Source organism: Stenella coeruleoalba, assembly GCF_951394435.1.
Source record: "Stenella coeruleoalba genome assembly, chromosome: 16".
NCBI lineage: Eukaryota > Metazoa > Chordata > Mammalia > Artiodactyla > Delphinidae > Stenella > Stenella coeruleoalba.
Window position 1 is genome coordinate 75,201,979 of NC_137162.1, and position 26,811 is coordinate 75,228,789.

General features: G+C 38.2%; 1 long non-coding RNA gene across 2 annotated transcripts in view; it reads right to left on the reverse strand.

The window, feature by feature from the left end:
• Positions 1 to 26,811, reverse strand: part of LOC307175208 — a 367,514-nt gene that overhangs the window by 21,883 nt on the left and 318,820 nt on the right. For both annotated transcript variants that reach the window (XR_013824265.1, XR_013824266.1), the window contains exon 4: positions 12,463 to 12,542. This is a non-coding gene — a long non-coding RNA (uncharacterized lncRNA). The remainder of the gene's footprint in view (positions 1 to 12,462; positions 12,543 to 26,811) is intronic.

Consider the following 26,811-nt stretch of genomic DNA (forward strand, 5'->3'; position numbering starts at 1 on the left):
TTTTTTCCCATAGTATATGTCACATTATAATTTATAGTTTATTTTTTCATTCAGACTGAAATTCTTGAAATGTCAAGATCCAGTCTTGCTAATTTCCCCCATCAACAGCACTTAATGTACCATGGGGCACAGAGTAGGTATTCAACAAATATTTACTGAAGTGAATAAACACACTTTTATATTGTAACTTGTTTCTTAGGAAAGTTAAATTTCTAAGGTCATTGATGTGATATTCACTTAAGCTCCATTTGCTCCAACACAGTCCAATTAGTTATCTAAATCGTACTCTGTAATTAAAATTAAAGATGTGATTTTTCAAGAAAGTGAATGGACAAGGCTGGCCAGCATTGCCCATCTCCCAGGTGTTGTGTGCTTTGCTGTGATAAGCTCTGCTCATTGCTTGTCCCGTGGTCCGTATGTCCTAAACAACCCTATACTTTCTTTGAGTTTTTATATTTACCTGTTCTCACTACTAGTAATTACAAAAGAAAGCTCTATTTTTATTGTCACAGTTAATTTTTTTTTCAAAAGCAGATATATATCCATGAGTGACATATTTGGAATGTAGGCTAATGGATCCTAATATAAAAATAATCTGTGCTACTTTTAAACCAAGTTCAGTATGAATAAGAAAGGAATGTGGAGAGAAGATAAAGAAGAATCCCTCAACAACACCAAAAACTCCCTCAGCTCTTTATTTACATGTGTGTTTATTATGCACACGGGCACACACCCATTTTTAATCACATAACTAAAATTAATTCCAAATATTTTAACTCCAATTTTATCCAGTGAGATATTTTCTAAATTAAAGTATATCATATTTGTGCAATTAAGAATTTTTATGGCCGTGATTTTTACTTCCACTTCTTTATTCACCATATAGAAAAAGTGGTATAGTGTAAATGGATACATTTGCCCACTATGTGTGACAAGACTAGAGCACCACTACATTGACCAATAAGTCACAGGTAGACAAGGACTTGATTTATGAAATCTTGAAAATGCTGAAAAATCTTACAATATTGGGGAGCTTCCTACTACTAATTGGATTGTGCCACTAGGGTTAAGGGTGTATTTTCTGAGGCTTTTTACCTTTTTGTTTTTTGAACTATGCTCAATAACAAGCTTTGGAATAAGGCCGATTTAGAGTTAAGTCTTGGCTTTCAACTTAATCATTGTGTAAATCTGGGTTAATGACTGACTTCTTCAGAACCACATTGTTTTCAACCATAAATTTTGAATAATAATAACATTTTACTTCATTTTTGAAAGGGTTGGTGCCAATAATATGTGACCCATTCAACAAGTGACCTACAAATGATAGGAAAAAAAGGCATGAAATTTCTCCCAGAAGGCCTTTAGGGAAACTGGGTTGTGTTCATCACCTACATGAAAACAATTAGCAAACCATACAAGATATTACACAGATGCATCCTAAGGTGTGAACTCTAACCTCTGAACAATAACAATTATCTGTGATAGGCTGATGTTAGTTGAATAAGATTTCAGAAGAGTGAAATGATTGAAGACAGGGATCCTTCTGAGAAGATTTCATGGAGAAAAGGGTTTTGAAAATAAGCATTATTTAGAGAAAAGCATTATTTGGAGAAAGTAGAGAAAATTTCAACAGGAGAACTGTATAAGCAAAGCTACCAACAAAAGGGACAAGCGAGACTTTTCCCCAAGCATTAAGGGAATTAGCTTTAGAAGTGCAGAGAGGGCTTCCCTGGTGACACAGTGGTTGAGAATCTGCCTGCCAATGCAGGGGACGCGGGTTCGAGCCCTGGTCGGGGAGGATCCCACATGCCGCGGAGCAACTGGGCCCGTGAGCCACGACTACTGAGCCTGCGCGTCTGGAGCCTGTGCTACGCCACGGGAGAGGCTGCGATAGTGAGAGGCCCGTGCACCGTGATGACGAGTGGCCCCCACTTGCCGTAACTGGAGAAAGCCCTCGCACAGAAATAAAGACCCAACACAGCCAAAAATAAAAAAATAAAGAAAGAAAGAATTATTTAAAAAAAAAAAAAAGAAGTGCAGAGAATCAAAGGAGATACCAGAAAATATTTTGACAGGTATGCTAGGGCCAGATTACAAAGGGTAATGAATGTGAGAAAAACAGAGGTAATTTTAACATCTTAAATAAAATCAAGTTAATCATATTTTTAAAGGAGTGAAGTGCTATGATAAAGATTATATTTAATGAAAATTAAGACAGAAGGGGAGAATATAGTCATGGAGGAGACTCAGGAATGGAAGAAGCAATGATGGAGCTGACTGGAGGGAAAAAAATTAGGAGGGGGAACAGGGAAGGCTTGATTTTATTCCTACTGATTTGAAAAAGCAGTGGAACCTCTAAGTGAAAATGGTCAGTAGGAAGGATCAGAGATGCAAATTTAAGTGGCAACTTAATGTCTTAGAATTAATAGTTATCTTAAAGATAACTAATCGTCATTGCCAAATGAAAGATTGAGACACAGAGAAGTTGAGAAATTAGCTTGTGAATTAAATTCAGGGATCTGATCCAGCTTCTGGTCTAGTACCATTTCCATCAAAATGACATCTTAGCAGTGAGCATGGAAGAAGTCCCCAAGGGAGAGAGAATTTTGTCGAGAGAAGAACTCAGGAAGCTTAAATATGTGGAATGCAAATGTAGAAAGGGAGAGAACAGGTAGAGAAGTCAGTAAGGAAAATCACAGGGATGGTCAGAGAGATAGAAGGGGAATCATTATATCCTGGTTCATTTGAATTGAGGGAGGAATACATCTGTGGATAAGATGGTGTTCAACTGATTCAGAATTTAAGGAAAAGGACAACAAATGGAAGCTATTATATTTGGCAATAGAAAATAAATCGGAAGCTTTAAGGTGAGCAGACACCTGAGTAAATGAGGTTATAAGTGAAGAAGGGGGAAATAAATTAGTGGGAAATTTTCAAGAGCCTTGGAAAAAGGAGAGTAGAAAGAAATCAGTTTATTTATTTCATAATAAAATAAGCATAGACAAATTTGAAGACAGAGAAAAAGGATCTAAATGAGTGAGATAGTTCACATTAGCCAGATGTGAAGAGCTATGGGAATAGATGCACTCAAGGATGGGAACAAAGAACCTTAAAATACAATAAGTCCCTTACACGTGAACCTTCAAGTTGCGAACTTTCAAACATGCGAACATGTGTTCGCATGTCCAATCACGTAAGCTAGTTCATGTGTCTGGTGTACATTGTCACGTGCATGCATCCTCTACAAGTGGTTGTGCTTTTGTGTACTTTACTGTACAGTACTGTATAGAGTACAGTAGTACAGTATCTTTATTTCAAGCTAGATCTGCAAGAGGATGACTTCATTGAACTCCTTGCTGTGCAACACGAGGAGCTTACTAATGAAGACCTGATGGAATTGGAGGCCCAGAGAGAGGATGAAGAGAGACAAGAGGAAGAAGAAATAACTGAAGAACCAAAGAGATTCATGACGAAGGAAATGGCAAGGGGATTTTCTTTAGTTGAGGAGGCACTGTTAGTTTTTGAGGCACAGGACCCAAAAGTCGAACAGTACACGATGGTTGCAGCAGCTGTTCAGAACGCAATCCAATGCTACTGTGTCATCTATGATGAGAAAAAAAGAGCTACTACCCAAACATCACTGGATTATTTTTTCAAGAGGGTAGATAGAATTCAATCCAGCAAGGAACCAGAACATGTACCATAAACGTCAGGTGTGAGTGAAATTGCAGCTTGCCCTCCGTCTCCTATTGCTGACAATCCTTCAGCTCTGCCATCTCCCACCTCCTCTCCCTCCTCCAGTCAGTAACTCTTCTTGCCTGTTCACTCGATGCCAACCCCTATATGCCAGCCCTTGTATGCCAGCTGTTGTACTGCACTACTGTACTTTTCAAGGTACTGTACTTACTGTAAGATTAAAAATGTTTTTTTTATCTTTTGTGTTTGTTTTTTATGTATTATTTATGTGAAAAGTATTATAAACCTATTACAGTACAGTACTCTATAGCCGATTGTGTTAGTTGGGTACCTAGGCTATCTTTGTTGGACTCACAAACAAATTGGACTTACGAACACGCTCTTGGAATGGAACTCGTTCGTATGTAGGAGACTTACTGTACACAGGTTAGCTTTAGCCACGTAAAGGGGGGAATTTATTTCAAGACTAAAGGGAGAGATAAAAGGATATTTCAGTTATAAAAACACAGCCATTAAAGTAGAAATAAAGATAAAAGTGGGCACATATCAAATTTATATCTTTATTGGTTGGTCTGTTGGGAGTAGAGTAAAAGTCAAACTCACTTATACATAAATAACAAGGTCATGAGGTGTGAATGAATTGTTATTCCAGAAAGGTTAGAATTCCTGCAGAACTTGGCATATGGGGAGTAGAATTAAGGAGGTTAATAAAGATGTTGTATTAGGTAGAAATATTGGGGGATACAAACAACAAAATAGCTAGCAGTGACTTAAGACATTTAAATGCCTCCCATTACAAGAAGTGTAGAGGTAGGTAGTTCCAAAATTATTTTAGCAACTCAGTAATATCAGAGTATTGGGTCAGCTTCTGTAGATTTCTCTTGGCTTTTCCCCCATGGTCCAATTATCATATCTTCACAGGAGGACAAATAAGGTGAAAGGAAGAGACAGTGAAAATAGAAAATCTCCTCATGCACTTTTTTCTCTTTTAATAGGAAACAAAGTTTTGACCTTATTCTAATGAAACTAATTTTATCTACATCTTGTGAAAGAATCCAGTAGAAAAGAACTAGTTAACAAAGTTTGATCTCTCTCACTTCCTTAAGTGGTGTAAATTAGATGTGATGATTACATTTATTTTTTAGTGACTGTACTGATTTTAATTACAGAAACCTATTGATAATATCTGAGGCATGGTACAAATAACCTTGCTTGATCAGGGTGGCCTCATCATTACTTTGAGTACTCTTAATGTCAAGTACCAAGAGGGAACACATTAATATCATGCCAAAAAGTATTTTATTTAAAAAGACTTTGTATCTTATCAAACTGTGGGACTGTAGTATTCCATCCACTAATCTAATGGCCAAATACTGTGAGCTGTATCAGTCCAAATGCTATAGCATGACTTGTTAAAACAAAACATATGGGAAGGACTAAAAAGTTCATAATACCAGTCTCTAATGTAGCTTCTTTCATATTGAGTAAAATGTATGAATAACTAACTAACTGATAAAAAATATAGCATTTTCATATGTTAGGCCACAAAACAAGTCACAATAAGTTTAAGAAGACTGAAATCATATCACACATTTTTCTGATTCCAGTGGTATGAAACTAGAAATCAATTACAAGTAGAAAACTGAAAAATTCACAAATATATGGAGATAAACAACATGCTACTGAAAAAACTGGGTCAAAAATAAATAAAAATATATTGAGACAAATGAAATCAGAAATACGACATATCAATACTTATAGTGCGCAGCAAAAACAGTTCTAAGAAGGAAGTTTATAACAATAAATGCCTAAATTAAGAAAAAAAAAGAGCTCAAATAAACCACCTAACTTGCGCTTCAAGAAACTAGAAAAAGAAGAAAAATGAAGCCCCAAATTAGTAGAAGGAAGGAAGGAAATAACAAAGATCAGAGCAGAAATAAATGAATGAGACGCAAAAAAGACAATAAAAAAGAAACATTAAACTAAGAGCTTGTTTTTTGACAAGATAAACAAAATAGATAAAACATTACAACTGATACTACAGAAATAGAAAGCATCATAAGAGACTGTTATAAACAATTATAGGCCAACTAATTGGACAAACTGAAAGACATGAATAAATTCCTAGAAACATACAACCTACCAAGACTGAATTATGAAGAAACAGAAAATCTGAATAGACCATTTACTAGTAAGGAGATTGAATCAGTAATCAAAAACCTCTGAACAACAAAAAAAGCCTAGAACCAGATGACTTCGCTGGTGGATTCTACCAAACAGTTAAAGAAGAATTAACATCAACCCTCAAATTCTTCCAAAAAATAGAAGAGTAGGGAACATTTCCAAACTCATATTATGAGGCCAGCTTTACCATGATATCAAAGCCAGCCAAGGACTCTATAAGAAAATAAAATTACAGGCAAATATCCCTGATGAACATGGATACAAAAATTATCAATTACATATTAGCAAACAGAATTCAAATACATTAAAAGGCTCATACACCATGATATAGGGGAATTTATTCCAGAGATGCAAGGATGGTTGAACATGCACACACACAAAAAATCAATGTAATACACTGCATTAACAAAATGAAGGATAAAAATCAGATGATCATCTCAATGGATGCAAAAAATAATTTGACAAACTTCAATATCATTTCACAATAAAAACTCTCAACATAGTGGGAATAGAGGGAATAAACTTCAATAGAATAAAGGCCATTCATGACAAGCCCATAGTTAACATCATACTCAGTGGTGAGAAACTGGAAGTTTTTCCTCTAAAATGAGAAAAGAGAAAAGGATACTCTCGCCACTTTTATCAAGATAGTACTGGAGGGCTTCCCTGGTGGCACAGTGGTTGAGAGTCTGCCTGCCGATGCAGGGGACACGGGTTCGTGCCCCGGTCCGGGGAGATCCCACATGCCGCGGAGCAGCTGGGCCCGTGAGCCACGGCCGCTGAGCCTGCGCGTCCGGAGCCTGCGCTCCGCAACGGAAGAGGCCACAACAGTGAGAGGCCTGCGTACCGCAAAAAAAAAAAAAAAAGTACTGGAAGTCAAGCCAGAGTGATTAGTCAAGAAAAAAAAGCCATCTAAACATCTAAATTGGAAAGAAAGAAGCAAAACTGTTTCTATTTGCAGATGACATGATATTATATATAATAAACCCTGAAGATTATACCAAAAAACTATTAGAACTATTACACAAATTCAGTAAATTTGCTGGATACAAAATCAGTATACAAAAATCATTTGTGTTTCTATACTCTAAAAATGATCTTAGATCCTCAGATTCTCTAGTAGGAAAAGTGGTATCCTGGCATCATTTAACATGATACTGTTGAATTTTGTCAGAGATTATAAAACCAAAAATGAACCTCAACATACCCCATACTTTATTTAAATTCCTAAACAAAGAAACAAACAAATACCTAGCTTTTTTACACTACTTTGAAATGACATATGGTATGACTCAACATGTTGTCATACCACCACAGTCCATGTGAGAGATCGAATGTTATTAATTTTCTACAAAGATAAGTAACTAGATGTGTGTTTCTTGTTTATAAAGACTCTGTCACATAAGGGAGGCAGTACCAACAGGTACTATACAATGAATAATGGATATACTAATATATGTTGAATAGGGGCCTCTGGGTTAACACGGATCCAGGTTTGCATCTAGATTCCAGACCTAGCTCTGCCTCTTTGTAAATTTCTATAGATGCTTAAACTCTCTGACTCTTCATTTCTTTATGTGTAAAATGGGAATACCCATATTTAGGAGATGGTACATACTTTGCATGGTGCTGGGGATGTTCTAAGTAGTCAGTAATTGTGAACTATCAATAATATTTATCACTAGTAGTCTTTACACTTACTAAAGCTCTTTTTAAAAGTATTCACTCAAAAGAGTCGGAAACAGCTTCCATAAGAGTCCAAAAGAAACAACATAACAATTCCTCCGTGTCATTTAACTGATATGATGTCTCTGGAAGAAAGCTGTCCCACCTAATCAACTATTATAAAACAGTTGATCCGTTAAGGTAGGGCCAGATAGGAGCTTGATTTAATACTTCCTGCTTCATTGCAAAATATAATCTGCAACGTCCTCAGTTCCTGTTTTTGGTTTTTTCTTAGCTTCCCAGTGCCCCTTTCCAATCAATCCCTACTGGTCATAGGCAAAAAAAGACATTCTCTGATTTCTATCATCGTAGGTTGGTTTTGCTTGTTCTGAGCTTTATCTAAGTATGTTATATGTTAAGGGTTGTTTGGCTACTTTCACTCAGCATGCTAGTTATGAATTTCATCCCTGTTACTGTGTGTATCAGATTTTTTTAAAAAGACTTTATTTCAAATGTACATAAAAGTTTTAAGGACAGTCTAAAGAATTTCTGTGTAACCACTCACCCAAGTTACCAATTGTCAGTATTTTACCATATTTGCTTTCTCTTTCTCTTTCTGAGCTTTTTGAGGTTAAGTTGCAGACATTATGCCCCTTTACCCCTAAATTCTTCCATGTATAACGCCTCAAAACAGCAGAATATCAGTGCGCTTATCAAAGTCAGAAAATCAACATTAATATAATACCAGCACCTAATCTAGATACCTTATTAAAATGTCACCAAATTCCCCAATATTTTCCTTCATAGAAAAAACATGATTTTTGGTTCAGGATCCAATCTAGGATCAAGTGTTACATTTACTTTTCAGGTCTCTTCAGGATCATTTAATTAGGAACAGTTTCTCAGTCTGACTTTGTCTTTCATAGCCTTGACATTTTTGAAGAGTAAAGGCATTGTATAATGTCCTCGAGTTTGGGTTGTCTGATATTTCCTCATTATTAAATTCAGGCTATGCGGTTTTTGGCAGGAATGTCATGGGGATGATGATGTATCCTTCCCAGTACATCCTACGGGGAGGCTCACGCTGTCACTCTGCCCCATGACTTGTGATGCTTACATTGGATACCTGGTTAAGTTGCTGTCTGTTAGTGTTTTCTTCGGCAAAATTATTAGTTTTCACTTTGTTATTAGTAAGTATTTTGAAGAGGGCTAATTTACTTCATTTTTTAAAAAATGCTGAGTGATCTTCCCTTGAATGATTACACCATAATTTGTTAATCCATGTGTCTGTTGGTGGGAATGGAGTTGTTTCCACGTTTGTGCTATTATGAACAAAACTGATGTGAACATTCTAGTGGAATTGTTTTCATGGACATGTGTTTTCATTTCTCTTGTGCAGATACTAGGAGTGAAATTGCAGGCATATCTGGTAAAGGTATGTGTAATTAAGAAAACAAAACAAAAGAAAAACACATAAAACAAAAAGGTGTCCAAGATGGTAAATGTGTTCCCATTGTTCCAAATCTTGCCAATATTTGGCACTGACCTCGTTTTAAAATTTTAGCCATTTGAGTGGGAAGCAAATGGCATCTCATTTAGTTTTAATTTTTATTTCCCTGATAATAATATTGGACATAATATGTCCAACATAATATGTCCAACATAATATGCCCAAAATAATATGTCCAATTGGACATAATTATGTCCAATAATAATATTGGACATAATTTAATATACTTACTGGCCATTCATGTATCTTCTTTTGTGAAGTATCTTTTGCCCATTTAATATAGGGTTTTATTTATTTATTATTGTTTTGTAGGAATTCTTTACATGTTCTAGATACCACTTTTCTTTTATTATTCCTTTTTATGGATTATTTATATATTCTGGATACTTGTCCCTTGTCATATGTATTGACTAAAAAATTCTTCTTCCAGCTTATTGCTTGCCATTTCACTTTTTAACAGTGTATTTTGATAAGTAGAAGTCTTAATTTTACTGCAATCCAATTTTCATTAAAAAATTATGGCTAATAGTTTATTCATACTAAGAATGTCTTCCCAAAACTCAAATTTATGAAGATGTTTTTCAGTGTCTTCTAAAAGCTTAGTAGTTTTAGCATTACCCTTATCTCCTACCACAATTGACATAAAACATGCTCCAGTCACACCAGACCCCACTGGTCCTTAGGCAGCTTAGGTTTTTAATCTACTCCTTAGGTTGGTACATGCTGTAACTGTCACTGTCTTGCAAACTCTTACTCATCTTTAAATCCACTCTTTGTGTACATGTTATTTTGGCTTTCTTAAGTAGGACTTACCTCTCTTTCTCCCCATAGCACTTTGTAGGTCCCATATAACACTTATCACATTGATTATAATTGTGCCTTTGCCACCAGAGAAGGAGGCTACTCACTGACCAGGATCAGTGATTGCTTTGGCTATTTGGGGTCTTTTGTGTTTCCATACAAACTTTAAGAATTTTTTGTTCTAGATCTGCAAAAAATGCCATTGGTAATTTGATAGGGATTGCATTGAATCTGTAGATTACCATGGGTAGCATAGTCATTTTGACAATATTGATTCTTGTAATCCAAGAACATGGTATATCTTCCCATTTGTTTGTGTCATCTTTGATTTCCTTCATCAGCGTCTTATAGTTTTCAGAGTACAGGTTTTTTGTCTCCTTAGGTAGGTTTATTCCTAGGTATTTTATTCTTTTTGATGCGATGGTAAGTGGGATTGTTTCCTTGATTTCTCTTTCTGATCTTTGGTTGTTAGTGTATAGAAATGCAAGAGATTACTGTGTATTAATTTTGTATCCTGCAACTTTACCAAATTCATTGATGAGCTCTAGTAGTTTTCTGGTTGTATCTTTAGGATTTTCTATATATAGTATCATGTCACCTGCAAACAGTGACAGTTTTACTTCTTCTTTTCCAATCTGGATTCCTTTTATTTCTTTTTCTTCTCTGATTGCCAACCCCATGATAAATCTTTGATGTGATATTTTATTAATAACTGCACTTGTCTTAATGCAATTAACATATTGGTAAATTAATTATTTAAAAAAGTCTTAGGAGCCTCTACAAAGTTCGAGTTATTGTGGTAAGCACTGCTGATACAAAAATGATGGTAAAAGACAAACTAAAATATATTGTGATACAGAGTGAAGTAAGTCAGAAAGAGAAAAACAAATACCATATGCTAACACATGTATATGGAAACTAAAAAAAAAAAAAGGTTCTAATGAACCTAGGGGCAGGACAGGAATAAAGACACAGATGTAGAGAATGGACTTGAGGACATGGGGAGGGGGAAGGGCAAGCTGGGATGAAGTGAGAGAGTGGCATTGACATACATATATACACTACCAAATGTAAAATAGATAGCTAGTGGGAAGCAGCCGCATAGCACAGGGAGATCAGCTCGGTGCTTTGTGACCGCCTGGAGGGGTGGGATAGGGAGGGTGGGAGGGAGACACAAGAGGGAGGGGATATGGGGATATATGTATACGTACAGCTGATTCACTTTGTTATAAAGCAGAAATTAACACACCACTGTAAAGCAGCTATACTCCAATAAAGATGTTAAAAAATTGTAAATGCTTTGAAAACATAGGCGGTGTCTATAGGTTTTATCATTTGTTATTATTTGTTGTTGTTGTTTTTAAGAAATAAGCATGCTGTTTGTCTCATCTGGTGACCAAAGTAAAAATGTGTGGATTCCCATGAGATAGTACGCAGCTGAGAATAAAAGAGACTGAATTCCAAAACGCCAAATGTTACTAATACCCCACACTGGTGTCACTGGTGTTGAAAGCCTATGATTCAAACCAAGTGGATGAGGCAAAATTAGTTCCTTTTATTTGATTACAGCAAGAAATAAAAAGACAACTTAGCTAAGGAAAAAGAGAGAAGCAACAAAGAAGAAAGTTGAAGAATGGAACTTGGTCCTGGTATGAGGGGTATACTCGACACGTCTCCTCTTAACATGGGGGCCACTAAGGACATTGCTGAACATTAGGGAGGCTATTCTGTTTATAACGGAATCAAGTTTGGTGATGTTGGCTTGGCAGTGAAACCTGTCTACAGATAAGTGTAGCAATTTGGGAATGTGGATAGCGCAGAACTTGGGGAGAGCTGTAACATGGTGGGAGACAGCAAGGACAATCCCCAGTTTCCCTTAGAACTGAGTTTGGCCTGGCAGAGATTCAGAGGTTTCCAATAGGCCTAAGATAGCCTGTGAAAGACTCTGGAAGAGTGAGTCATTTCTCCACCACTACATGGGGATACCATGCAGAAAGAGAGCTCTCTCACTAGAGACAGCCTGGAACTCCATCTGGATTTTGAGGGAGGCAGCCATGCTTCCCTGCACTGGGGTCCAGATGGGGATCTGCAGAAAGAGAATGATTCATTTGCTGAGACCACCTTCGGATGCTGTTCAGGCTGAAAGCGAGCTGGGATACTGCTCGTCCCAGACACTGACTAAAGTTCAACAGTAACAGCAGAAGACAAAAGAACTGCACAGACCAGATATGCAATGCCTCTCCTTGAGGGAGGTCAATTACATAAGACCACTCCTCTTTTCCTACCTGTAGCTGTGGTAGAAAGGGACACAAAGGGCCTATAAAAAGAGAAGTGAGAACAGGGGGTGAAGGCCTTAAGACAGGGGGACGTAACACGCTGTGGATAGTGATGGAAATAATAATACTTGAATTTGACTGAATATTTACCCAAAGGAAGTGAAGCTTTGAACTAAAAGAGAAAAGAATAACTGGAAATGTCATGATTTTGTTAACCCTTGGCCACTGAGAAAGAATGAGGTCTTGAGAAAGGAAACCCAATTCATATCAAAACAAAGAGAGCTTTTGTAATCACCCTGAAGACATTTAGTTTTGCTGTCTAGTTCATACCTGTTGACAATTGCAGCTAAGGAGTACTTTGATATTCAGGGCACTTTCCCATGGAATAAGAATGCTTTCACTCACGGGATCTGCAACATAAATGGTGAACAAAGAATATTGTAATCATACTTTATTATACTATTTTAACTTGACAATAACTGAAATGGGTAAGGATAGAATTAATATTTCTTAGTCTGAAGAAACAGCCTCAGAAAAGTCGTGACTTCTGACGTACAGGTCAGTGTTTAATCTGCTGTCCCAAACTGCCTACTCAAGATCAGTGATAATTACTCCCAGAATGAGAATTCTCAGGGCTTGGCTCAGGGACCCCTGAGTCAGAATCAGTTGGAATATTTGTTAAAAATGTAGATTTTTGGCCACATATCTGACCTACTGAATCAAACTACACAGGAGTTAATGGCATCCTAACCAGGCTGCCCAGATTACTTAATGCTCCCAAGATCTAAGAATGACAATAGACCAACAGCATTACTTCTTTGACTGAGGTATCATCTTGAAATGGCCTTGGGGTTTAGTCGTGAATAGGGCTGGAAAGGTACCAAATTCTGTTTTGAACTTTGTAATTAAGGATGCATTCAGAAACCCTTTCCTTTTACCTCAAAAACAAGCACATTAAAAAAAAAAATCCCAAATCTCAACTGTAAGATGTTGTGATTAAATCATTCATATTCTAAAATGCCATAGCTGACAACTTTGATCCCTGCAGACAGAAGTCACTGTAAAGCAGAATGTGCAAATGACTTTTCCTCTACTAGTGAGATAATTAGCCTTTCCTCTTTGTTATTCTTAGCCTCCTCTCCTCTTTAGCTTCAGACCTTTAAGCCATTCTATATCTGGCAAGACATTTCATTGTACTTTCTTCATTTACTGCTTCTAGGAACCACTGCAGTTTATTCAGATATATGAATGAGTGGCTGACTTAAGCCCTATTTCGTTTCTGGTTTTGTGCATGTTTTTTGTTTGCAAATTTAAAAAAAACTACAAATATCTTAAGAAAATAAAAGGAAGGGGAGGATTATGATATTGGAGCCCGTGTGTATTCATCAAAAAGCACACAAGGATGTCTGAGACCTATGCAGCTGCAGGCTATATAGCTGGGCTTTTAGAAGGGGCAGGAACTAGGCTCTGAATGCTCTGTGGGACTAAGACTTTCTCAAGATCTTCTTCTTCTTTTTTTTTTTTCTTGAGGTACATGGTCTCTTTATCTTTTTCTCTCTCTGCACATTAATTTTACTCTTCCTGTTTTATCGACTATGTCTGCTTCTAAAAGTACATGGACTCCCTCTGCTACAGATTCTATAAATCCTTACTTTTAGGCACATGCAGAGACATTTTGAATCCAAATTCCTGGAGACAGATTCTGATCAGCTCAGCTTGGGTCAGAAGAATGTCTTTATCTACTCAGCTATGGCTAAGGAGCAGGTACCCATTGTCAGCAGGGTACCAGGTGCTCATTCCAAAGAAGTAGAACAGGTCTCTGAGAAACAGGGCAATTCTGGGCTGTCAGATCCAAAGGTGTTTGGCTGTCTCTTTGCTTGTTTGGCTTTAGTTAATGTTTCTGAGATGTACACTGACCCGACTCAGGTCAGTGTGAATCAGGGCCTGATACTTTCATCAGGTGTTGGGGAAGAGAAGATATTCCTTTCCACCAGCTTTGGTCATGGGAAGATGTGGGTCTGTAGCTACAAGCAGCTATGTTGGAATCACACTGTGCTTGAGAATAAAACCAATATATAGACAAGAACAAAGCTGAAAGGCAGACTAGGGCCTGATGACACTTGCTTTGTTCCAGAACTTTCAGTTACGTGATCTAATACACTTTTCTCTAAGTTGATTCGGATTGGGATTTCTATCCCCTAACATATCTTCATTGCTATTTTAAAATTCAAAATCTTTTTCTCATTTCATTCTGCTCTTGGTTTAATTCTGTTCTGAATTCAATCTACCTTGCTTTTCTTCCACACTTTGCTCCTTCTCCCCAGAAAGAGAAGGTATGGGACAATGTTCCTCTCTAACAATAACAATTATAGCAACAGTAATACATTATTACACATTATTATTTTTACATTATTTTTTATAAGCAGATATTCATTTTTAATTATTATTTATTTATTTTTGGCTGTGTTGGGTCTTCGTGTCTGTGCGAGGGCTTTCTCCAGTTGAAGCAAGCGGGGGCCACTCTTCATCGCTGTGTGCGGGCCTCTCACTATCGTGGCCTCTCTTGTTGCGGAGCACAGGCTCCAGACGCGCAGGCTCAGTAGTTGTGGCTCACAGGCCCAGTTGCTCCGCGGCATGTGGGATCTTCCCAGACCAGGGCTTGAACCCGTGTCCCCTGCATCGGCAGGCAGATTCTCAACCACTGCACCACCAGGGAAGCCCTACATTTTGATTTATCCAATTCTCATCATCTGATTTTTCTTGAGCAAAGATATTTGTTTGTGTTATTATTGTTTTTTACTTAAATCCCATTACCCACCGAATAACAAACTGCCTCTTCTGATTGACAGTCAAGACCTACTACAATTGAATCTTGGTTCATCTTCGATCCTTCTACTATTACATCGTTATTCTATGGTTTCATCAAAGTGGCAGACTTCCTGGTGAGTTTTGCATCCTGTGTTTTCTTCACTTTGGTCACGTTCTTTGTCTCAGATTTCCAACCTTTAATCTCACATGTGGAAGTCCTAAACATCCTCTCCCTCAAATATCATCTGCTCTTCCACTCTGGAAGTGTTCTTCAGATCCCTTATTTAGAAGTTATCTTTCATACATGCTCCCCAATGTTCACAGCAGTACTATTTACAATAGCCAAGATATGGAAGCAAACTAAGTGTCCACCAACAGATGAATGGATAAAGATGTGGTATGTATACACAATAGAACATTACTCAGCCATAAAAAAGAATGAAATAATGTCATTTGCAGCAACATGGATGGACTTACAGAATATTATACTAAGCGAAGTAAATCAGATAAAGACAAATATTATATGATATCACTTATATGTGGAATCAAAAATAATACAAATGAATTTTTTTTTTTTTGCGGTACGCGGGCCTCTCACTGTTGTGGCCTCTCCCGTTGCGGAGCACAGGCTCCGGACGCGCAGGCCCAGCGGCCATGGCTCACAGGCCCAGCCGCTCTGCGGCATGTGGGATCTTCCCGGACCGGAGCACGAACCTGTGTCCCCTGCATCGGCAGGCAGACTCTCAACCACTGCACCACCAGGGAAGCCCAATACAAATGAATTTATTTACAGAACAGAAACAGACTCACAGACATAGAAAACAAACTTATGGTTACCAAAGGGGCAAGGGGCAAGGGATAAATTAGGGGTAGCAGATTAACAGATACACACTACTATTTATAAAACAGATAAACAACAAGGTCCTACTGTATAGCACAGGGAACTATATTCAATATCTTGTAAGGACCTATAATGGAAAACAATTTGATAAAAACACATACATACATAACTGAATCACTTTGCTGTACACCTAAAACTAACACAGTGTTGCAAATCAACTAAACTTCAATAAAGAAAGAAGTTATCTTTCCTCCTCTGTACTCAGATTGTACATTATTTTGGGGTTTGGAAGGCAAAGTGTTTGTATCCATAGTTTATATTACATAACAGATGATATATTCACTGCAGTTTGGAACTACATGTTATGTCCTTTGTATACTTCTGTGTACCAGGTCAGTGCCTTGCACACGGCAGGTACTCAGTAAATATCTAAAGATGGTGAACAAAGGAAAAGAAAGTTTATGTTGTTGTATATAGACTACAACAACAATAACACAAAGGTACCATCCATCACATATCTAAGATATAAAATTCAGCTTCAAGTTTACTTTTGTCAGATTGTCACACAATATTTTTCAATGTAAAAGTTAAAAAAGGGAAAGGTAATTTTCAAATCATTCCAAGAATTCCGTAGGTTTTCAATTCACTTTGAAAATCATTTTATATGGTAGTCTGTAGCACTGGGACACCCTATAGAGTAGAAAATTGCTGTGTCAAGTAGTCAATTAAGTGCATATAGCAGCTGTATTTCAAAGTTAGTCTGTTTTACAAAAGGAATTATTCAAATATATGAAAAAGCTTTTCCTTGTAGAAATCAGTAACTAAAAAAAGATTATTCTCAAAAACATCCTTCCTTTTGCTGCTCTAGGGGAAACAAAAAGACAACTTAAAATAAATAAAATGTCATCCAACTTCCCTTCCAACATACGTAGCAGTTTAAAAAAAAATCTAAGAACAAACAGGTATCTAAGCAGAGCCAAATTCAACCAAATGCACACGGGAAGGCCTTCTAATAAACTTCTCAGAATGGCCTCAAGGAAAAACGTTGACATTATCATACGATGTACCAAAAATTCTAGGGGCCAGTATAAGTGTCAACTGCAGAGTGTGACCACATAAGAAATGAGAGAGAGAGAGAGAGGAAATATAGACACACACACACACACTTTTTAAGAGAGCCACTAAAAACTGCCAATTCAGTGGCATCTAATTGAGTGTAACTGCTGTTGTGGTATTAGTAACCGAACCACCAAGTAGTTCCTACAGCCCATTTGACTTCTTTCCTGGGATCCATCAGCCTGAAGGTTTTAAACTCCTTGAACAAAAAAGGGGGAAGGGCTTCCCTGGTGGCGCAGTGGTTGAGAGTCCGCCTGCCGATTCAGGGGACACGGGTTCGTGCCCCGGTCTGGGAAGATCCCACATGCCGCGGAGCGGCTGGGCCCGTGAGCCATGGCCGCTGAGCCTGCGCGTCTGGATCCTGTGCTCCACAACGGGAGAGGCCACAACAGTGAGAGGCCCGTGTACTGCAAAAAAAAAAAAGGGTGGGGGGGAAATGATCAAGGCAGACATCTGAGCAAAAACATGCTGTTTATACAGAGCAGTGTGGTTTCTAGAGCTGATCCCTTACCTGATTAGGCACATCAATTATTTGTATCCTTCTGTCTCCTCTTACGTAAACTCAAAGCTGCGCTGTGCCTTGCTGATTTGTTCTGATAAGCCCTCACTGCCAGCCTATAGAAGCAGTTTGCATGACCTTGGGCAATTCACATAGTATCCGTATCTGACCTGGTGTGCATTAACCAGGAACAGAAATTACAAATTTGAGTCTTCAAATATGAATATATGTGTTCTAAAATACAAGTTAAGTAATATTGGTAATTTAGACCAATCAATTAAAGAGGAGGAAACAGGTCTACATTATATGGAGTAATTTGTCATAGTTCCATGTATTCTATAATCTACAATATACCTAAAAATTAAGGCAGAAATGATTCTTACAAATCAAAACTGAAACTCAAGTAATTCCAAACCACTCTCTTAACCATGTATTTCAGATTTTCTTTCACAGAATCATTCTTTCACAAAAGCAGATCTGTTGCCAACATAGTCAGGAAGATTCATTTGACACATGAAAGGTAAGAAAAAAGACTTAGGTAACATTATAAATAATAATTACCACCACTGATAATATAAAAATTGTATTATTTATTTAATGATAATAATGAGATAGAGTCAGAATTTTTAGTAAAAGGGAAAGCTTGACATTTTATACCAACATACTAATAGTATAGAAGAGAAAACCGTTTTTTGACAGTGTAGACTATATCTGAATACTGATTCCCTTTATATCCTATCCTGTTTTGATTTCTTTTTTTATTTTAATATAGAAGCTACAGCTTTGGGAATTGAAAGTAAAGTAGTCTACGGTGAAATACAAGGATAATATATCACTTGCTCTGTGGTGCAAATAAAAGCATGAGATAATATGTGTGAAAGCACATTGCCTCTCACATTATAGGCGGACAATAAAGGTTTGCTGAATGAATATGATACATCCATAAACCTTAAACGATAATTTGATTATAACCTTCACAACGTAGATGTCCCATAGCTCACAGGACAGCCTTTCAGCAGAAATTACTTTACTGGCAGATGGATTTAAAGCAATAGAGATAGAGAGTCATTACTTCATGAATTCCCTCAGTTCTGGAAATGGAGTCACTGTTGATTTAGCACAGCTCAGATTATTTATTTATTCAATTTTTATTTTATTTTTTTAATTTTTTAACATCTTTATTAGAGTATAATTGCTTTACAATGGTGTGTCAGTTTCTGCTTTATAACAAAGTGAATCAGTTATACATACACATATGTCCCCATATCTCTTCCCTCTTGCGTCTCCCTCCCTCCCACCCTCCCTATCCCACCCCTTTAGGTGGTCACAAAGCACTGAGCTGATCTCCCTGTGCTATGCAGCTGCTTCCCACTAGCTATCTATTTTACGTTTGGTAGTGTATATATGTCCATGCCACTCTCTCACTTTGTCCCAGCTTCCCCTTCCCCTCCTCCTATCCTCAAGTCCATTCTCTAGTAGGTCTGCATCTTTATTCCCGTCTTGCCTCTAGGTTCTTATTTAAAAGGTCACCTCTTAATTTTTCCCCCCTGTAGCTAGCATTAGAATTAGAGAGAGTTTAATTGAGGAAATCACACTTTAAAAATAAGTCTATAAAAATAAGATAATGGTGGGGAGTATTTCTTTGAGCTTTTAGTTTGTTGGATGTAATTTTACTAACAGTACATTTCAAATTATCTGATGTATAAGGCACTGGAGTGATATTACGTTGGACTTCAAGTTCCTAAAATTTTAAAAATTCTTCTCTTTAATCAACAGCTGAACATACTACATAGTGACTGTTTGGGGGTTTGGAAGGCCATTTTATTCCCCAAGCATCTCCCATGTATGAGGATTTGTCATCATCAGACTTGTCCTTCCCCACCTCCACTCCCTTACTCATCAAGTGGCCTTGCAGGGAGGCAGGTCTGCCCACCTGGGCTGTCCCTGGTGCCCCACACATCTTGTGTTCCCTAATAAAACCTTCTTGGTTTTTGTCCAATGCCTGATTCACCTCCCGTTGATAGGGCTGGCCTTAGCTGTCACTTCCTGTCATTTCTCCACTGGTGTTCTTTACATCATAGCCAGGTCTTGTTGACTAGGTGGAGTAAAGCAAGCATGTCATTACCTGGGTAACTTAAGCTACCACCATGCTTTGTCTCTACTGCCTGGACAATTCACTTGAGAGGAAGTCAACAGAGAAGAGATGATTAACTTACAATTATTCAGGCAATTTAAGTCAAAGCAATGTTTTTGCTTGAATTATCCAGATAATTGCTTTAAACCTATATTTTGCTTTGCTAATTGAAAGCTAACCTAGGGAAAAATGGCTTAAGGCAGCAAGTAGCCGAGAGATTCCAATTCAGACCTTCATCCCTAGAACTTTTATTGGCAGTTGATTTCATTATATTTTTATAAGGTGAATAAAACATCTAACTTCACATGCAAGGAGAAGGTAGGTAAAGTGCCTGTGTGACTATGGATAAAGATGAAGCTGCACGAGCTTCACAGACCATCATCAAAACACTGCTACCTACAGACACAGAGAACAAACATGGATACCAAGGGCGGAAGAGGGGAGGGATGAACTGGGAGATTGGGATTGACATATACACTACTATGTATAAAACAGATAACTAATGAGAATCCACTGTATAGCACAGGAAACTCTACTCAATACTCTGTGGTGATCTAAATGGGAAGGAAATGCAAAAAAGAGGGGATATACGTATACGTATAGCTGATTCACTTTACTGTACTGCAGAAACTAACAACATTGTAATGTAACTATACTCCATTAAAAATTAATTAAAAAAAAAGACACTGCCACTTAACCTGTAATTGCCCTTGGTTGAGAGCAAAAGAATGCTATGTATGATATTGTATCTTTTGCAGTCCTTAGTCTGTAATTAGGCAGATTATGTCATGGTTCTATCGGGTTCAGAGAAAAGTGGTCTACCCAAATACTTCAAGAAAGAGGGGGGTTATTTATTTTCAAGATACACACAGTCTGGAGCTGAATTGTGAAGGTGTCCTCTTCTCTGTCTCCCTCTTAGGACTTCCCTGGCAGCTCACACAGGGAATCTTGGCACCTCTGAGCACTCTTGCTCATTACCCTGCTCTGTCTTGTACCTGCAGAAGACCTAGAACGGCTGCTTCGGCTCCCCATCTCCTAAGATTGTTCAGCTCAGCTAATTACTTCAATCTCACAGTTTCCTATTTCTAAACTCTCAAGGCATGAATATGATTGATTCTGCTCATTTTTGCAAGCCAGGTGGTGCGTGTGGGATGACCAGGAACCTGTTGACCACAGCTAAGCCAATAAGCTGGGGCAGGCCCTCAGGTTCACATGGCACAGAACCTTGCTCTAAATGCCCGTCTGCAGTGGTATAGAGACTGGCTTCTCTTAGAAGTGTGTGTGCTGGGGGCAGGTAATGACTCACTTCTATAGTACAGAGCCCTCCTGAGGAGCTGAAAGTGTGCCTCAAGAGTATTGTCGAAAAGTTGCAGAATTCAGTTAGTCTTTTTCTTCTTCAGGTGATGATCATAGGTAAAAATCACAAATGTCAAATACATATTAGCTCGAAGAAAAAAACCAGGGTTCTAGGGACTAATAAACGTTATATGCAAACATCTATGGAGTGTCCATTATATTCCAGGCACTGGTTCTTGGGACTCAGTAGTAAGACAGATGACACGCCTCACGCACTTAATTTATAGTGGAGGAGACACGCTACATGCAAACACACAATGTCTAAATAGGGTGAGGTCTGTAGTGATAATTGCAATGAAGAGAAATAAAGCTGAGTAAAAGGACAGAGAATGCTTAAGGGTAATATTTAAATGAGATGTCAGAGAAGACGTTTCTGAAGGAGTGACATTTGAGCAGAGATTGGAAGGAAGCCTGTGACCATCTGGGGGAAGGGTGTGCCAGACAGAAGGAAAAGCAAGCGTGAAAATTCCCAGGTGAGTCATTCTTTTTGATTATATTCACTAGTTTGCGGTATTTTTTACATTCCAAATGTAAGTGATATCATACAGTGTTTGCCTTTCTCTGTCTGATGTTATTTCACTTAGCATAATGCCCTCCAAGTCCATCCATGTTGCTGCAACGGGCAAAATTTGATTACCAGTGGGGAGAGAGAAGCGGGGAGGGGAAACACAGGGGTAGGGGAGTAAGAGGTACAAACTATTAGGTATAAAATAAGCTACAAGGATATATTGTGCAACATGCGGAATACAGCCAACATTTTATAACAACTATAAATGGATTATAAGCTTTAAAAGTTGTGAATCACTATATTGTACACTTGTAACATATAATATTGTATAGCAACTATACTTCAATACAAAACAAACAAAAATAACTGCCAACTGGATTACAGACTGTCGTAGGGCAAAGGAGAAAGCACAGAGGCCATTTAAGAATCTGTTGCATTTTGTGGGTTTTACTAGCACAGAACTGTAGGAATTGTGAGAAATGGTGAATTCACGGTTTTAGGATATATTTTGATAGGAAAGCTGAGAGAATTTGCTGATGGTTTGGATTTGAGGTATGAGCAAAACAAAGGAGTTAAAAACGATCCAAGCATGTTAGCTTAAATGAAAGGTGTTGCTATTGGCTGAGATGGGGAAGACCCGGGGAGCCAAGGTTTTGGGTGCAGGGAAGCAACAGTTCATTCCCAGACCTGTTAATTTTGAGGCTTATATTAGTCATGCAAGCATGGGTGCTAAATAACTAGATGTCTAATTCTGGAGTTGAAGGGAGAGATTAGACTGGAGAATATTTTTAATACAGATACATTAAGCTGATATTTTTTTGAGGGGGCTGCACAGCATGCGGGATCTTAGTTCCCCGACCAGGGATTGAACCCACATCCCCTGCACTGGAAGCTCGGCGTCTTAACCGCTGGACTGCCAGGAAGTCCAAAAGATATCTTTAAAGTGAAGCAAAGATTGCTTCACTGCGACAGTTGTGTCGAACAGAACTGCCTCTTTCTAAATCCTGGATTATCTCACCTCTTTTTTCTTCTCTCTCTATATAGAAAAGTTTCCAACTTCATCACCCTCACAAATAAATACCCGCCCTGATTATGATACTTTAATTATTGCCTAATTCCTTGATCACATTACAATCATAGTTCCCTGCTCAGAATCACTCCTGACATTTTTGATTTCATCAAAACTACTTTTCTTATGTTATCTTCTCCATCAAATTATGAATCAAGGTCTCTCACTTTTTAAAAAATTATCTTACTACTCACTTTCCACATTAATTTCATGAGGCTTTTACTCATCCGTTATTCTGTACCCACATTCCACTGTGTTGCATTTGTTCTCTATTGATTTTATATTTAATTCAGCAAATTTTTTGAAGGATTATCGTGTGCTAAGAGTTGCAAACCTAGCTTTATAAATATCCTGATTCTTTTTTAATATCCCCCATTCCGTGTTTGGAGCACTGTCTTGTAAATTGCAATGTTAACACTAGTAATAATAATCATCATCATCCATGATGTATAAATAGTGCTGTACTCTTTACAAAGAATGGTCACGTATATTATCTCAATGAAGCCTGTCAATAAGATTGAGGGAGATATTATTGTTATCTCTACTTTATAGGCATTTATATTGAATATCCATTATGGCACCTGCTCTAGTTAAAAGGGAAGATGTGGAGAAGGGTAGAAAAATGACACCTCGTTTCATTGGCTTATAATCTGAAATAACATTTTCATTTAATTAGATAGAAAATGAGAACAGATCAAAGGTACAGTTGTTAAGCAATTAGAGGTTCAGTGGCCTGTTTCATATGAGCAAACACTGTTAACCGTGAGGACAAGAAACTAGATTTCCTGCAGCTCCAAAAATATAGTTCTTTTAAGAGTGTGTTAAAAAAGTTGCCATTTTTTGTTATTTTTTAGCATAAAAAATGAGTGTGGGGGCTTCCCTGGTGGTGCAGTGGTTGAGAATCCGTCTGCCAATGCAGGGGACACGGGTTCGAGCCCCGGTCTGGGAGGATCCCACATGCCGCGGAGCAACTGGGCCCGTGAGCCACAACTACTGGGCCTGCGCGTCTGGAGCCTGTGCTCCGCAACAAGAGAGGCTGCGACAGTGAGAGGCCTGCGCACCGCAATGAAGAGTGGCCCCCGCTCACCGCAACTAGAGAAAGCCCTCGCACAGAAACGAAGACCCAACACAGCCAAAAATAAATAAATAAATTTTAAAAAAATGAGTGTGAAATGCTGCTAGAAGGTGTATTATATCATTTTGAATTATTCTAGGCCAACATACACAAAGTCTTTTACTAAAGAGTAAAAACACTCCACTTATATTAGATAACTTGAGCTGTTGAGGAGTCAAGAGGAATAAAAAGAACTTACTCTATTTTTTTTTCTGTATTCATCACTCTCAAATGAAACAACAAAAGGCCACATAAAACTACAAACCACAGGAATTTTCTCTTTTTCTTTCTCTTCTTATCACTGTCATGAGAACTATCATTGTGTGGTTGCTTCCGACCAGGGTTTGGTCTACTTTGTCCACTCAAAACATTCCTTCCTCATTATCAAAAATTACATGGAGGGGGGCTTCCCGGGTGGCACAGTGGTTAAGAATCCACCTGCCAGTGCCGGGGACACGGGTTCAAGCTCTGTCCAGGAAGATCCCACATGCAACAGAGCAACTAAGCCCGTGCGCCACAACTACTGAGCCTCTGCTCTAGAGCCCGTGAGATGCAACTACTGAGCCTGCATGCCACAACTACTGAAGCCCACGCGCCTAGAGCCCATGCTCTGCAACAAGAGAAGCCACCGCAGTGAGAAGCCCGCACACTGCAACGAAGAGTAGCCCCTGCCCAGTGCAACTAAAGAAAGCCTGCCGCAGAACGAAGACCCAACACAGCCAAAAATAGATAAATTAAAAAAAAATTACATGAAGGAAGGAAGAAGCCCAGTGGATTCCTTCATCTTCTATATTAAGAAATTAATTTTAACGTACTTTAATGACTTGTGACCCGAAGTTGCTGCTTTTGTTTAGAGCAAGTTTCCTTAGGCGAATATATTTTCTCTCCTGATTTCAACTAGCAAACAGGAACCAAGCTGTGTAACTTTAAATAAGTCACCTAATTCCTCAGTTCTTAATTTCCCTAGCTCTGAAGTGAGGAAGTTGAACTAAATGATCTCTGTTCTTACTTCTAATTTAACAATTCTGTGAGTCTATGGCATGCATAATAAACTCAATATAATATTCTGCCTGTCCTGGAACTTGTGGTGTTCTTCTGCAAAGTTCTTGTTCTGTCTTTTGCCTGTGAGCCACCTCGTGTAGTCTCATGGATTTAACTACCACAAGAATATTGCTTACTTCCACCCAAACACAGATCTACAGCCCAGCATTCCCCAAACTGTATTTGTGGGGCACGAATGTTCCTCATGTTGGTGATAGCAATTCAACCAAAAAATAGTTCCATTGGAAATAATGTTTAGGATCCTGCTTTACTCGATCCCCTACTTGGAGGTAAACAGAGCACCCAAAGCATAGTAAGTGGGGGTGCAGAAACCTGCTTAAGTCAATGTTTTAAGAGTTGTGTAGGGTACCAGCAGATGTCTTAATTTGCCTGTCTTCTCTTGAACCCTGCAAATCCCCAGTCAGCACAGAACATGGAGCTCCTGGTGCATGGGTCAGTCATCGAGCTGAGGGCCCTTGCATATTTGTTCATGTGAGTCATTGGAAGACTAAATTCTCACATTTTTATTTCTCAAACTGCAAATAATTTTTTTCATTTATATTTTCTGCAGTGAAAAATCATTACTATAGTTTAAAATATCTAATTGCTCAACAAAAGAAAAAAGGAAACAACAGATTAGACAATTTTATTTGCTCATTGAACAAATGCAATATTTATGATTTTTCCATTTTCAGTAGTAGTAAGAACACATGCTTAGGATGGTTTGAAATGCTTTCTTGAATACTTACTGTGGAATGCAAAACGATTGTTGGGATATAATATCTTCTGAAAACTAAACATTTCAGATGTGATATGAAATTTAAAAGACAGTGTTCCTGAAATCATTTCACAATGACTTACTTCAGTACATATAAGGAAGTAAGTTGGATGATATTATTTTATCAAATCTGAGCATGCAAAATAAACTTCCTTATGATCCCACCATAGAATAATAAAATTTCTGATAAAATATTAGAATAAAGTTGGTGAACACTGCCATTTTTGTGTGCATGTACATGTTAGGGCTTATTTAGAACTTATTCTAAGCCTAGAGCTACATAAACTTCGTTGCTCACCTGTGAACTGTATTATTAAACAAGGTCATTCTTATCACCCCTCACAATTGCAGCTTACCTTAGTTAATTGTTAATAGCCCAGACCTGTGGCTTTCAGTAACCAAGTTATCAGGTCAGTGCTGTGCAGGACAGTTATTTGAAGTGAAACTAATTCCTTACTACCTTTGTCTAAGTATTAAACAAATAATCTTTTATGGGAGAAGGTCAAATGCATAAATTTAAGTGTAAAGAGAATATCTTATTCCTTATGAAAATAATACTAGTGGTCTCAGAAAACAGGATTGGATCTTCAAACATTACTTACAGTGGAAACTCTCCATTGCATTCTATGGTTAAAATTTTGGTTTTAACTCTAAGATACTATTTTAAAGAGGAAAGTTTGTTCTCTGTTACAGTTTCCTTACTTATTTAATCTTTCCAAAGAGTAAGTTTTCTAGACGGAGAAAGATTTAGCAACACAAGCAAGATGTCTATACCAGTTAATGAGCAAAAGTGTCTTTAATAAGACAAGTAAGTTGAACACTGTCAATCTTAACCCAACAAATCCCAAAGCAAGTTTAGCATTAAAAGTCAATTTGGAGAGACCTTCAAGATGGCGGAAGAGTAAGATGTGGAGATCACCTTCCTCCCCACAAATATATGAGAAATACATCTACATGTAGAACAACTCCTACAGAACACCTACTGAACGCTGGCAAAAGACCTCAGACTTCCCAAAAGGCAAGAAACTCCCTACGTACCTGGGTAGGGCAAAAAGAAGAATAAACAGAGACAAAAGAATAGGGACGGGACCTGCACCAGTGGTAGGGAGCCGTGAAGGAGGAACGGTTTCCACACACTAGAAACCCCTTCGCGGGCAGAGACTGCAGGTGGCGGAGTGGGGAAGCTTCGGAGCCACGGAGGGGAGCACAGCAACAGGGGTGCGGGGGGCAAAGCAGAGAGATTCCCGCACAGAGGATCGGTGCTGACTGGCACTCACCAGCCCGAGAGGCTTGTCTGCTCACCTGCCAGGATGGGCGGGGCTGGGAGCTGAGGCTCCGGCTTCGGAGGTCGGATCCCAGGGAGAGGACTGGGGTTGGCGGTGTGAACACAGCCTGAAGGGGTTAGTGGGCCACGG